General features: G+C 43.5%; 1 protein-coding gene across 1 annotated transcript in view; it reads left to right on the plus strand.

The window, feature by feature from the left end:
- The first annotated feature begins 11,283 nt into the window (after window positions 1-11,283).
- LOC138981017 (integrin beta-1-A-like) overlaps window positions 11,284-12,500 on the plus strand; it is a 73,967-nt gene continuing 72,750 nt past the window's right edge. The window contains exon 1 of the mRNA XM_070353807.1: window positions 11,284-11,482. The gene's annotated coding sequence lies outside the window, so the exon portion shown is untranslated. The remainder of the gene's footprint in view (window positions 11,483-12,500) is intronic.

The following is a 12,500-nucleotide window of genomic DNA, read 5'->3' on the forward strand; positions in this document are numbered from 1 at the left end:
ACAATAACTGCCATGCTACAATGACTGCCATGCTACAATGACTGCCATACTACAATGACTGCCATACTACAATGACTTCCATGCTACAATAACTGCCGTGCTACAATGACTGCCGTGCTACAATGACTGCCATGCTACAATGACTGCCATGCTACAATGACTGCCATACTACAATGACTGCCGTGCTACAATTACTGCCATGCTACAATGACTGCCATACTACAATAACTGCCATGCTACATGCTGCAATGACTGCCGTGCTACAATGACTACGATGACTGCCATACTACAATGACTACAATGACTGCCATACTACAATGACTACGATGACTGCCATACTACAATGACTACAATGACTGCCATGCTACAATGACTACGATGACTGCCATGCTACAATGACTGCCGTGCTACAATGACTACGATGACTGCCATGCTACAATGACTGCCATGCTACAATGACTACGATGACTGCCATGCTACAATGACTGCCGTGCTACAATGACTACGATGACTGCCATGCTACAATGACTGCCATGCTACAATGACTACGATGACTGCCATGCTACAATGACTGCCGTGCTACAATGACTGCCATGCTACAATGACTGCCGTGCTGCAATGACTACGATGACTGCCATGCTACAATGACTGCCATGCTACAATGACTGCCATACTACAATGACTACGATGACTGCCATGCTACAATGACTGCCATGCTACTATAACTGCCATGCTACAATGACTGCCATGCTACAATGACTGCCATGCTGCAATGACTTCCATGCTACAATGACTGCCATGCTACAATGACTACGATGACTGCCATGCTACAATGACTGCCATGCTACTATGACTGCCATACTACAATGACTGCCATGCTACAATGACTGCCATGCTGCAATGACTGCCATGCTGCAATGACTTCCATGCTACAATGACTGCCATACTACAATGACTACGATGACTGCCATGCTACAATGACTGCCATACTACAATGACTACGATGACTGCCATGCTACAATGCTATGCTACAATGACTGCCATGCTGAAATGACTGCCGTGCTGCAATGACTGCCATGCTGCAATGACTTCCATGCTACAATGACTGCCATGCTACAATGACTACGATGACTGCCATGCTACAATGACTGCCATGCTACTATAACTGCCATGCTACAATGACTGCCGTGCTGCAATGACTGCCATGCTACAATGACTGCCATGCTACAATAACTGCCATGCTACATGCTGCAATGACTGCCGTGCTACAATGACTGCCATGCTACAATGACTGCCATGCTAAAATGACTGCCATGCTACAATGACTGCCATGCTACATGCTACAATGACTGCCATGCTACATGCTACAATGACTGCCATGCTACATGCTACAATGACTGCCATGCTACAATGACTGCCATACTACAATGACTGCCATGCGGGTTCTATTCTGCTGAGAGTCATTTAAAAATCGGGAGGGGGGGGGGGGGGGGGTCCGATTTAGCCTCACCAACATCTGAACGACTCAGTTGTAGCCGACAAACATTCTGTTGAAATTCGACCCAGTGAATCGACGAGGACTCGGAGTCTAAATACCCTCGCGACGTGCACTCAGGCGGCTTCCACAAGATCAGAGCTTGGTGGAACTGCAACAACAGAAGAAGTTGGAATGTGATCATCCTGGATGTTAAAACTATAATTATCAGGTGTACCGGTTTCAGGAGAAGCCAGCTGTGAGTGACCTTGTGCTTCTCCCAGCATCAAGAAGCCAGGCCAGCGGAACCCATTATTGCTCACCAGGTGAGCAATTGTCGAGTTAAATCAGCATGTCTGCAAGTTAGTTTGTTGCGATGGGACGAAAACTTACGTGCTACTCCCCTAACTGAAGAAGAAGAACAACAGCACTATCAAAACTAGCAACAACAAGAGACGGAAGAAGAAAACACACAAAACAACTAAAGCAACAAAAACAGCAGCAAAAGTTGCAAAATTAACGCACATTTTAAACAAACTGCAAGTCGAATAGCTAAGCGAGCAGCGAGGACTGAAATCTGACGTGCGACTCCCCCATAACAAAATCCAACTACAACAGCTACAACAAGCAACAATACTGACAACAACAACCACAACAACAACAACAGCCTCTACAACAAGCAACGATACTGACAACAACCAAAACAACAACAACAGCAGCCTCTACAACAAGCAACGATAATGACAACAACAACCAAAACAATAACAATACCAGCAGCAACAACAACAACAACAACAACGACGACGACGACGACAGACAGACAGACAGACAGACAGACAGACAGACAGACAGACGGACACGCGGAGAGACAGGGGAAAGAAAGAACAACTACAGCAACAACAACAAAGTTGCAAAATTCAATCAAGTATTGGATCTAGCTCATGTTCTTGTTGGTAAGCAGAGCCAGAGAAGATGTCAAGGCCAAGGACGTATACACAAAGACAGAAGATGTCAAGGCCAAGGACGTATACACAAAGACAGAAGATGTCAAGGCCAAGGACGTATACACAAAGACAGAAGATGTCAAGGCCAAGGACGTATGCACAAAGACAGAAGATGTCAAGGCCAAGGACGTATGCACAAAGACAGAAGATGTCAAGGCCAAGGACGTATACACAAAGACAGAAGATGTCAAGGCCAGATGTCAGGGCCAAGGACGTATACACAAAGACAGAAGTCCTCAAGCCTTTAGACAGTGCCACAAGTGAATCCTCCTCCAAGTACTGGTTGCTTCCCTTCATCGCAAAAAAACAATCTTCAAAATCTCCAAACCGGATGTTATTCTTTGAACGAAAATCCTTTTTTTTTTAATATAAAACGACGTCAGTGCCTTTCGATAATTGGTCAATGCGCATGCGTTTCAGTGTTAGGAGTACGAATGTCATTATCATGTGGTTCACGCTTGAAGTCAATGCCACTTGTTTTCGGCAGCTATCAAGTTAACGCACTTCGAAAACTGATATTGATAGAGCATACAGCACTCAAACACGAACGGCCCAAGCGACTCCGGAACCGACGATCGAGTCGGCAACGCATCCGTTACGCTCAAGAACTCACGGGGAGTAACTCTCAAATACACGAATTCCGGAAATAACTCTGTTGTGTTAGTATGGATTGTGAAAGATCGAGTTATCTACCCTTGCTTTTAGTGGGACAGACAATCCACAGGCCAGTCACTAGCGTGGGTGGGGTGTGTCTGAAACACGTGGACAAGGGGCACGAGTGGATTGTTTGACTCACTAAAAGCAAGGGTAGTCACTCTTTCACAACACATACAGACCCGACAGAGTTAAGTCCAAACATCGTCTGTAATAAATTTACTTTTTTGCTCCACAAGCCGACAGATAGCCCCGTTAGCGCAGACGGTCGGTAGCGCCCCGGACCACTAAAGAGGTACAATACATTACAGTATACAACTCTCCTGTGTTCACTTTCAAGTGAATAACTATCGTTCTGATATCATTTTAAAGTGAAGCTAAAGAAACCTGGTATCGGCACTGCTGTGCATCTCCTATGATCTCAATGGTATCAAGGCACGGGTCATAGCCCTTTGCCGCGACAAGGTTTGCCGATACCGGCACTTGTCTTGTCTAGACAGTGACGTCATTCATAGATGACGCCAATCATAAATGACGTTTGTCAAGGGAACTTATGCTTTCAAGTGTTGCTGCTTCCAGTGACAGGAAGGTATAGAGATTGATCATTGTATACAATCAATTTATCATTGTATACACAAATTACACAAACGTCATCTTGTGAGGGACCAAAAAATATTGAAACTCTCGGATGATTTTTTTGTGTGGTATCAACCTCGACCTACGGTCTCGGTTGATACCACAAAAAAATCATCCTCGAGTTTCAATATTTTTCGGTCCCTCACTCGATGACGTTGTGTAATCTCTATATACAATAACTTTATTAATCTCTAAAAGAGAAATTGCATTGCTGAGCGTTTGTGTCCGTAATAATAACATACATAACACATTCAAAATAAACATTTGTTCTTTGTCCTGAGAAAATATAGCACATTGGTTATCACATAAGAAAGTATATATTAAAAATAAATTAACATGCATTCACCATCAACAATGCACAAACGAAAGTCAGCGCCTTGCCGGTTATCACATATTGTCTAAGAGAGTAGAATAAGAGTATATAATCATGCAAAACAAAATCAACAATACTGAAACAATACAGAACACTGACCCCGTGCAAGGTAAGGTTTGGTTCGAATCCCTTGGCAAGCCAAAACATTACTGTTGTTTAATCTTGCATTCCTTCTTTTCTTTTTCTAAACCCTTACTATACCCAACATGTATCACCCAACTGCAGTGACTAAATGATTCATCTGAAATCTTGGAACGGTTATGTGATATGCACGAACTGCATTAATTGCATTAATACTGTCTTAGTAAAACACGAACTCGCTGCGCATGAACACGCGCGCGCGCGCATTTTAAGTGTGTGTGTGTGTGTGTGTGTGTGTGTGCGTGCGTGCGTGCGTGCGTGCGTGCCGTGCCGTGCGTGCGTCACGGGCGCCTTCGCATTTCAAGTGTGCGGCGGCTTGAGTCTTTCGTTCTTTGCTGTTGCTTCGTTAATCATGTCACATAATAAACGACTGGGAAAATATCGCCCCTTCTGCTTGTAAACTGTCCATTCTCTACAACTTACTGATGCCTCTGTACAAGTTATCAATTCCGTAACTGAGTGTACCAATGTTTCGCGATCAGTTGAGCTAGCTTGAGTTAGCTCCCTTGTCATCGGTGCCGTTCCATGAGTCATCTGTTACGCACAATCATAGCAATTAGGCAATCATTTACCAGCGACGTGCAGTGCCATTAACTGTCGGTCTTTCTGCTTGAAGTGAACCAGTGAATACTGTTTATTTGTTGCTGCCAAACTTTGTGGTAAGAACCATTGGCTGGGCACATAGTGTTGTTTGCCTTTATGTATACACGTGTGGCTTGTGGCAGTGCGCATGGTTAATTCAGAGTAAAGAATCAGAGAAAAATCACGGGAGGGAGTTATAAACGGGGGGTAAAGTATGGTGGTTATAAACGGGGGGTAAAGTATGGTGGTTATAAACGGGGGGTAAAGTATGGTGGTTATAAACGGGGGGTAAAGTATGGTGGTTATAAACGGGGGGTAAAGTATGGTGGTTATAAACGGGGGGTAAAGTATGGTGGTTATAAACGGGGGGTAAAGTATGGTGGTTATAAACGGGGGGTAAAGTATGGTGGTTATAAACGGGGGGTAAAGTATGATGGTTATAAACGGGGGGTAAAGTATGGTGGTTATAAACGGGGGGTAAAGTATGGTGGTTATGAACGGGGGGTAAAGTATGGTGGTTATAAACGGGGGGTAAAGTATGGTGGTTATAAACGGGGGGTAAAGTATGGTGGTTATAAACGGGGGGTAAAGTATGGTGGTTATAAACGGGGGGTAAAGTATGGTGGTTATAAACGGGGGGTAAAGTATGGTGGTTATAAACGGGGGGTAAAGTATGGTGGTTATAAACGGGGGGTAAAGTATGGTGGTTATAAACGGGGGGTAAAGTATGGTGGTTATAAACGGGGGGTAAAGTATGGTGGTTATAAACGGGGGGTAAAGTATGGTGGTTATAAACGGGGGGTAAAGTATGGTGGTTATAAACGGGGGGTAAAGTATGGTGGTTATGAACAGAAAATCTGATAAAACAGGGTCTTAAAATGGAGGGGGTCTTATATCGAGGATTCTAAAAGGGGGGAGGTTTTTTTTTACTGTAGGACAAAGAGGCAAAGGGGGGTTTGCCCTTTGCGCCCCCGTCTCATCAGTTGGGCCCCCGTCTCATTGGGCCCCCACACTTTTTTGTAGCAATAACAAAACGTGTCATTGGGCCGCCGTCTCTTTAGGCCCCCGTCTCATTAGGCCCCCGTCTCATTGGGCCCCCACACTTTTTGTAGCAATAAAGATTCGCTAAATAGTGAAAACTGCTAGTTTATGAACAATTACTTATTTAGCACATGAGCTTCTAAATAATGATTATTTAGCTAAAACTGGTGAAAAAAACATGAAAAAGTATCCAAATAATTATTTGACAAATGGAATGCCATATATAACTGTGTTTCCAATAATATTTACAACTTTTTTTTTTACAAATCACAACACTTAAAAAGAGAAGAAGCTTATTTGCTGTGACATTTCCGTATCATCAGGTGCTACAGTAATGAGCTGCATTATTAGAAATATCTTAGTATATTGTTTCTCCTGTGAAATAGGGAAGCTGCCCTCAAATGAGTGCCAAAAACCCACCTCACCCGCGGCTGTTCGCTGAAACCAAGGGAGGCAACAAAGGAATGGTTCGAAACAATAGAGTGATACACGAGTTATCTTTCCTGTATATGCTCTGCTTGCGTGTGCGTGCGTGTGGTGTGTGTTTGTGTGTGTGTGTGTGTGTGTGTGTGTGTGTGTGTGTGTGTGTGTGTGTGTGTATGTGTGTGTGAGTGCCGTACATTCTTACACAAATTATTGTACACACACACACACACACACACACACGCACACGCACACGCACGCACACACACACACACACACACACACACACACTCACACACACACATACACACACAAGAGAGTGACGGCATTGTGAATAGCACTTCACTTTATTCTCGTCATACTTGGCTGGTTTTCTAGAGCAGTGACCTTAGCCCAACAGTGACAGTGACAGTGACAGTGACAGTGACAGTGACTAATATGTCACCCTGTTTGTGTCTCGTTCAGCACAGCGCGGGGGGACACAGCCACAGACCCACAACCAGTAAGTTTGGTCCACATCCAAAACAGATAAAATGTGAAAGGACAAATGTTCGCTGGGAAAAGAGTCCTACGAATTATCGTGGAAGTGGTGCGCACGCACACTCCATACACACACACACACACACACACACACACTAACACACACACATACACACACACACGCACACACACACGCACACACACACACACACACACACGCACGCACACACGCACACGCACGCACACACACACACACACACACACACACACACACACACACACAGTGGTATTAGGGGAAGGGCCCCTAATATGGACCACTTTTTGTTTATTGCTGATAACTAGCTTGTTTTCTTGCGAAGAAGTTTCATTTTGTGGTTGGTAGTCCTTCTCTCTTAGTTTAACAGTTAGGCCTAATTAGAGTGAAATAGCTTTGATAGACCTTCAGCAAAAATTAAATACAGAAAAAATCACAAAGGGTCCATATTAGGAGCCTGGGTGCCCAATATGGACCAGTGAAGCGGCCTTCACGAATCACTGTAAAAAGCCCCCTATACTTCAAAATAACATGATACAACTTAGTGTGCAAGTCAGACTAATTCAAATATGCTTTAGATTTAGCTGTTTCGGGTTGATGAGAGCATTATTTGAAGCACACCAGGAAACTGAAGAAGCTTATCAAAAACAGAGTGAAAATAAGTGAAATTATCAACTTCCCCAAAAAAAGACTATTTGTTATATTTTTTTGAAATCTCAAGGGCTAGTTATAGGTTATTTTCAGCAAGCTGATTCAGATTAATTTTAATTAAAATTGCCTTTAGTTTTTATTTTCTTCGATTTGTTGAAGGTGGTCCATATTAGGGGACTCACACATACTTTGAGGTTTTGCTATTATTTTTTGTTTGCAGTAGAAACTCGGGATACACACTGTTAAAATGTAACAAATACTGTCTTAGCTGTCATATAATATAGCCATTTTTGTGTTATGAAAGCTTTGGCTGTGGACAGAAACGAGTCCGTTCTATGCAGCACATTTAGAGTGAACGCTGCCAAAAGTTAAAAAAAAAAGCGAAAAAGCCAAACGATTTTGAGGTTTGTGTTTTGACATGTGCAACTTATCCAGAGAAGGTGAATAAAGCGAATGAAATTGTTTTGAGCGCTTTAGCGCCGTTAGTTATTCAGAACAGGAGATGGTCCATATTACTGAGAGCCGGTCCATATTAGGAGCCTTTCCCCTACCTCCTGTGAGAAAGACTCAAAGAAACAACAGAAAAACAGACGTGTCGAGGCATAGGAGGAATATGATTTTTTAATTCTCGTACGGCGTTCGCTGTTTAAATGTAAATTTGATGTCTCATTGAATTGTTTTTTTAATTTTTTTATCATTCATATTTATTCTTTGTTTCATGTGTGTATTATAGTAGGGACTAGCTGTAAGAAAGGACCATATGGACCTAATGCTATCATCCCTCGGTAATAAAGTTTTCGAGTTCGAGTTCGAGTTCGAGTCCTTGTGTGAGGAATTTGGTTAAATTCACAGAAATGTACGGACAAAGGTACATAATCATACTGGTCTAAAACAGGTGATTTGCAGACGTGGCTGATCGAAGAGGGGTACTAGGAGGGTTGCAGACACATGACACGGGGAGGGAGGGGGTGAAAGGATGGGGAGGGAGGGGGTGAAAGGATGGGGAGGGAGGGGGGCAAGAGGGGGCTTAACACACACACACACACACACACACCCTCCCTGTGTCATGTGCCTGTGGTTGAACCTCCCCCCTCTCTCTCTCTCTCTTTCTGTGTGTGTGTGTGTGTGTGTGTGTGTGTGTGTGTGTGAGTTTGTGAATGTGTGTGTGTATCAAGGTTAGGGGGGGGGGGATTTAAGCAACTTCCATTTAATACAATTATTTTTCATTCTTGGTGTAAATAATAAATGGAAAGTGTGGATATGACAGCATGTGTTTTGCAGCGGTCCAAGACCAAAGACCTGGCAAGGAAATTGTCCTTTGATATGTATTTCCGTGTCTCCTTCCGTCCTTTCCAACCCCTTCCCGTCCTAGATCCTCCTTGTTAAGTTCCGCGTTGCATCCCTCAGCCCTTATTTTCCCTGCACTGGTCACAGTCTCTGGATTTTTTTTAATGGCTTCTCATCCATCGAAAAACGGCCGCAACAGTTTCCTTTTGAAGATGATAATAGACTGCAAGTATGGCTGGAGGGGTTTTGACACACTGAAGATGATAATAGACTGCAAGTATGGCTGGAGGGGTTTTGACACACTGAAGATGATAATAGACTGCAAGTATGGCTGGGGGGTTTTTGCCACACTGAAGATGATAATAGACTGCAAGTATGGCTGGAGGGGTTTTGACACACTGAAGATGATAATAGACTGCAAGTATGGCTGGAGGGGTTTTGACACACTGAAGAAAAGCGAACTGAAAGATTTTCACATTCAAGATATGAATAATGTTAGCTGACAGATTTGTCATATTGAAGGAAAGCAAGCTAAAACAAAAATTAACAAGTCGCGTAAGGCGAAAATACAACATTTAGTCAAGTAGCTGTCGAACTCACAGAATGAAACTGAACGCAATGCCATTTTTCAGCAAGACCGTATACTCGTAGCATCGTCAGTCCACCGCTCATGGCAAAGGCAGTGAAACTGACAAGAAGAGCGGGGTAGTAGTTGCGCTAAGAAGGATAGCACGCTTTTCTGTACCTCTCTTTGTTTTAACTTTCTGAGCGTGTTTTTAATCCAAACATATCATATCTATATGTTTTTGGAATCAGGAACCGACAAGGAATAAGATGAAAGTGTTTTTAAATTGATTTCGACAATTTAATTTTGATAATAATTTTTATATATTTAATTTTCAGAGCTTGTTTTTAATCCAAATATAACATATTTATATGTTTTTGGAATGAGAAAATGATGGAAAATAAGATGAACGTAAATTTGGATCGTTAAATAAATTTTTTTTACAATTTTCCGATTTTTAATGACCAAAGTCATTAATTGATTTTTAAGCCACCAAGCTGAAATGCAATACCGAAGTCCGGGCTTCGTCGAAGATTACTTGACCAAAATTTCAACCAATTTGGTTGAAAAATGAGGGCGTGACAGTGCCGCCTCAACTTTCACGAAAAGCTGGATATGACGTCATCAAAGACATTTATCAAAAAAATGAAAAAAAAATTCGGGGATATCATGCCCAGGAACTCTCATGTCAAATTTCATAAAGATCGGTCCAGTAGTTTAGTCTGAATCGCTCTACACACACACACAGACACACAGACACACACACACACACACGCACGCACGCACGCACGCACATACACCACGACCCTCGTCTCGATTCCCCCCTCTACGTTAAAACATTTAGTCAAAACTTGACTAAATGTAATAAAAAACACCAGCTGAAAGTTCTGACATTGAAGAAAAATAAGTCGAAAAGCGCGCTGACAGATCTTTGTGAAGTCATACAAATCTTGTACAGGTCGCGAAGGGTAGACAGAGCAGACAGCAACAACCCTCACTGAAAACTGAACAAGACGGCAACAACCATCACTGAAAACTGAACAAGACAGCAACAACCCTCACTGAAAACTGAACAAGACAGCAACAACCCTCACTGAAAACTGAACAAGACAGCAACAACCCTCACTGAAAACTGAACAAGACGGCAACAACCCTCACTGAAAACTGAACAAGACAGCAACAACCCTCACTGAAAACTGAACAAGACGGCAACAACCCTCACTGAAAATTGAACAAGACGGCAACAACCCTCACTGAAAACTGAACAAGACAGCAACAACCCTCACTGAAAACTGAACAAGACAGCAACAACCCTCACTGAAAACTGAACAAGACGGCAACAACCCTCACTGAAAACTGAACAAGACGGCAACAACCCTCACTGAAAACTGAACAAGACAGCAACAACCCTCACTGAAAACTGAACAAGACATCAACAACCCTCACTGAAAACTGAACAAGACAGCAACAACCCTCACTGAAAACTGAACAAGACATCAACAACCCTCACTGAAAACTGAACAAGACAGCAACAACCCTCACTGAAAACTGAACAAGACAGCAACAACCCTCACTGAAAACTGAACAAGACAGCAACAACCCTCACTGAAAACTGAACAAGACAGCAACAACCCTCACTGAAAACTGAACAAGACAGCAACAACCCTCACTGAAAACTGAACAAGACGGCAACAACCCTCACTGAAAACTGAACAAGACAGCAACAACCCTCACTGAAAACTGAACAAGACAGCAACAACCCTCACTGAAAACTGAACAAGACGGCAACAACCCTCACTGAAAACTGAACAAGACGGCAACAACCCTCACTGAAAACTGAACAAGACGGCAACAACCGGCCCTCACTGAAAACTGAACAAGACGGCAACAACCGGCCCTCACTGAAAACTGAACAAGACGGCAACACAACAGCGCGCGCCGATTGAGAGAAATTCTCGTGTGCTCGAGTCGTCGTCTGCGCCAGCCACCACTGAGCTATCACGGCGTCGCGCAGTTTTGTCCTGTGCCTTCAGTGTAGCGGAAGTGTGGGGTGGAATCCTACCCGATTATCGGACGATCATTAGGATTATCATCGGTGTGCTCGCCTGTGTGCTCCCGTGGATTACCTCTTAGCCAGGTAAGTTGAGTTTGAAAAGTTAAGAGTCGTGTGCTTGGTTGTTCAAGTGTGGGGAGCCCTGTGACTTTCTCGTTTCAGCTTGAATTCGAACAGGTGTATCATTTGTCTCGAACAAACCCGCGTGCGTGTGTTTGGAGTTGTGGCGGCATGTCTTTGCTGTGGCGCTTGCTTATGCTGTTTTATTCTGAGCCCTGTGCCCCACATGTTTCTCAGTCAAACACAAACGTGTATGTCGCTCGTCACGTCTGCCGCCATAGGTGTGCGTGTGTGTGTGACACACTACACAGTGACGATCATGTCCTTATGACACGGCCGCTGCCAGGTGTAAGAGTGACACGATGTTGTGACGGATACCTGAGTGCAGTGTAAAGGTAGGCCACACCGCTACTGACGGGACGGTCCCATAAACACAGGTGCGCCGAAAGGGGGTCGGGTCTGATCATCACTCTCTTGTGTACCGCTGAGCAATACTTCTTGTGACATGCCATTCTGGCGTGCCCTTCCCTCTCTCCCCCACGCTTTTTGTCCTTTTGTACCTGCTGTGACACTCAGCGTAAACAATGTCATCGGCATCATTGTTTTGTCTGCTCTGTATGCTGAACAGCTCGTGAAGTGACATGAAGCTAAAAGCGGTACTGCGCTGTTTATAAAATGTCTTGCTAGTGTGCACGACAGTGGACTGACGAGTTGTAACTTGAAGTCATAAAGATGGTAGATTATTACATTGTTGTCACAATGACTCACTAACTTTGTTAGTACATGTGTGTATGCATTGTTACTGCGAGACAAAATGACATTCATTACACAGGATTCACATTAACATTTTAGTACCCTAAACACATATGTATATAAATATATATACATCACGTTATCAGTGTAAAACAGACAAGCAAACACACGCACACACACACACACACACACACACACACACACTCACACACTCACTCACTCACACACACACACTCACTCACTCACTCACTCACTCACACACACTCACTCACACACTCACTCACTAACA

The sequence above is a fragment of the Littorina saxatilis genome, linkage group LG12, assembly GCF_037325665.1.
Source record: "Littorina saxatilis isolate snail1 linkage group LG12, US_GU_Lsax_2.0, whole genome shotgun sequence".
Taxonomy (NCBI): Eukaryota; Metazoa; Mollusca; class Gastropoda; order Littorinimorpha; family Littorinidae; genus Littorina; species Littorina saxatilis.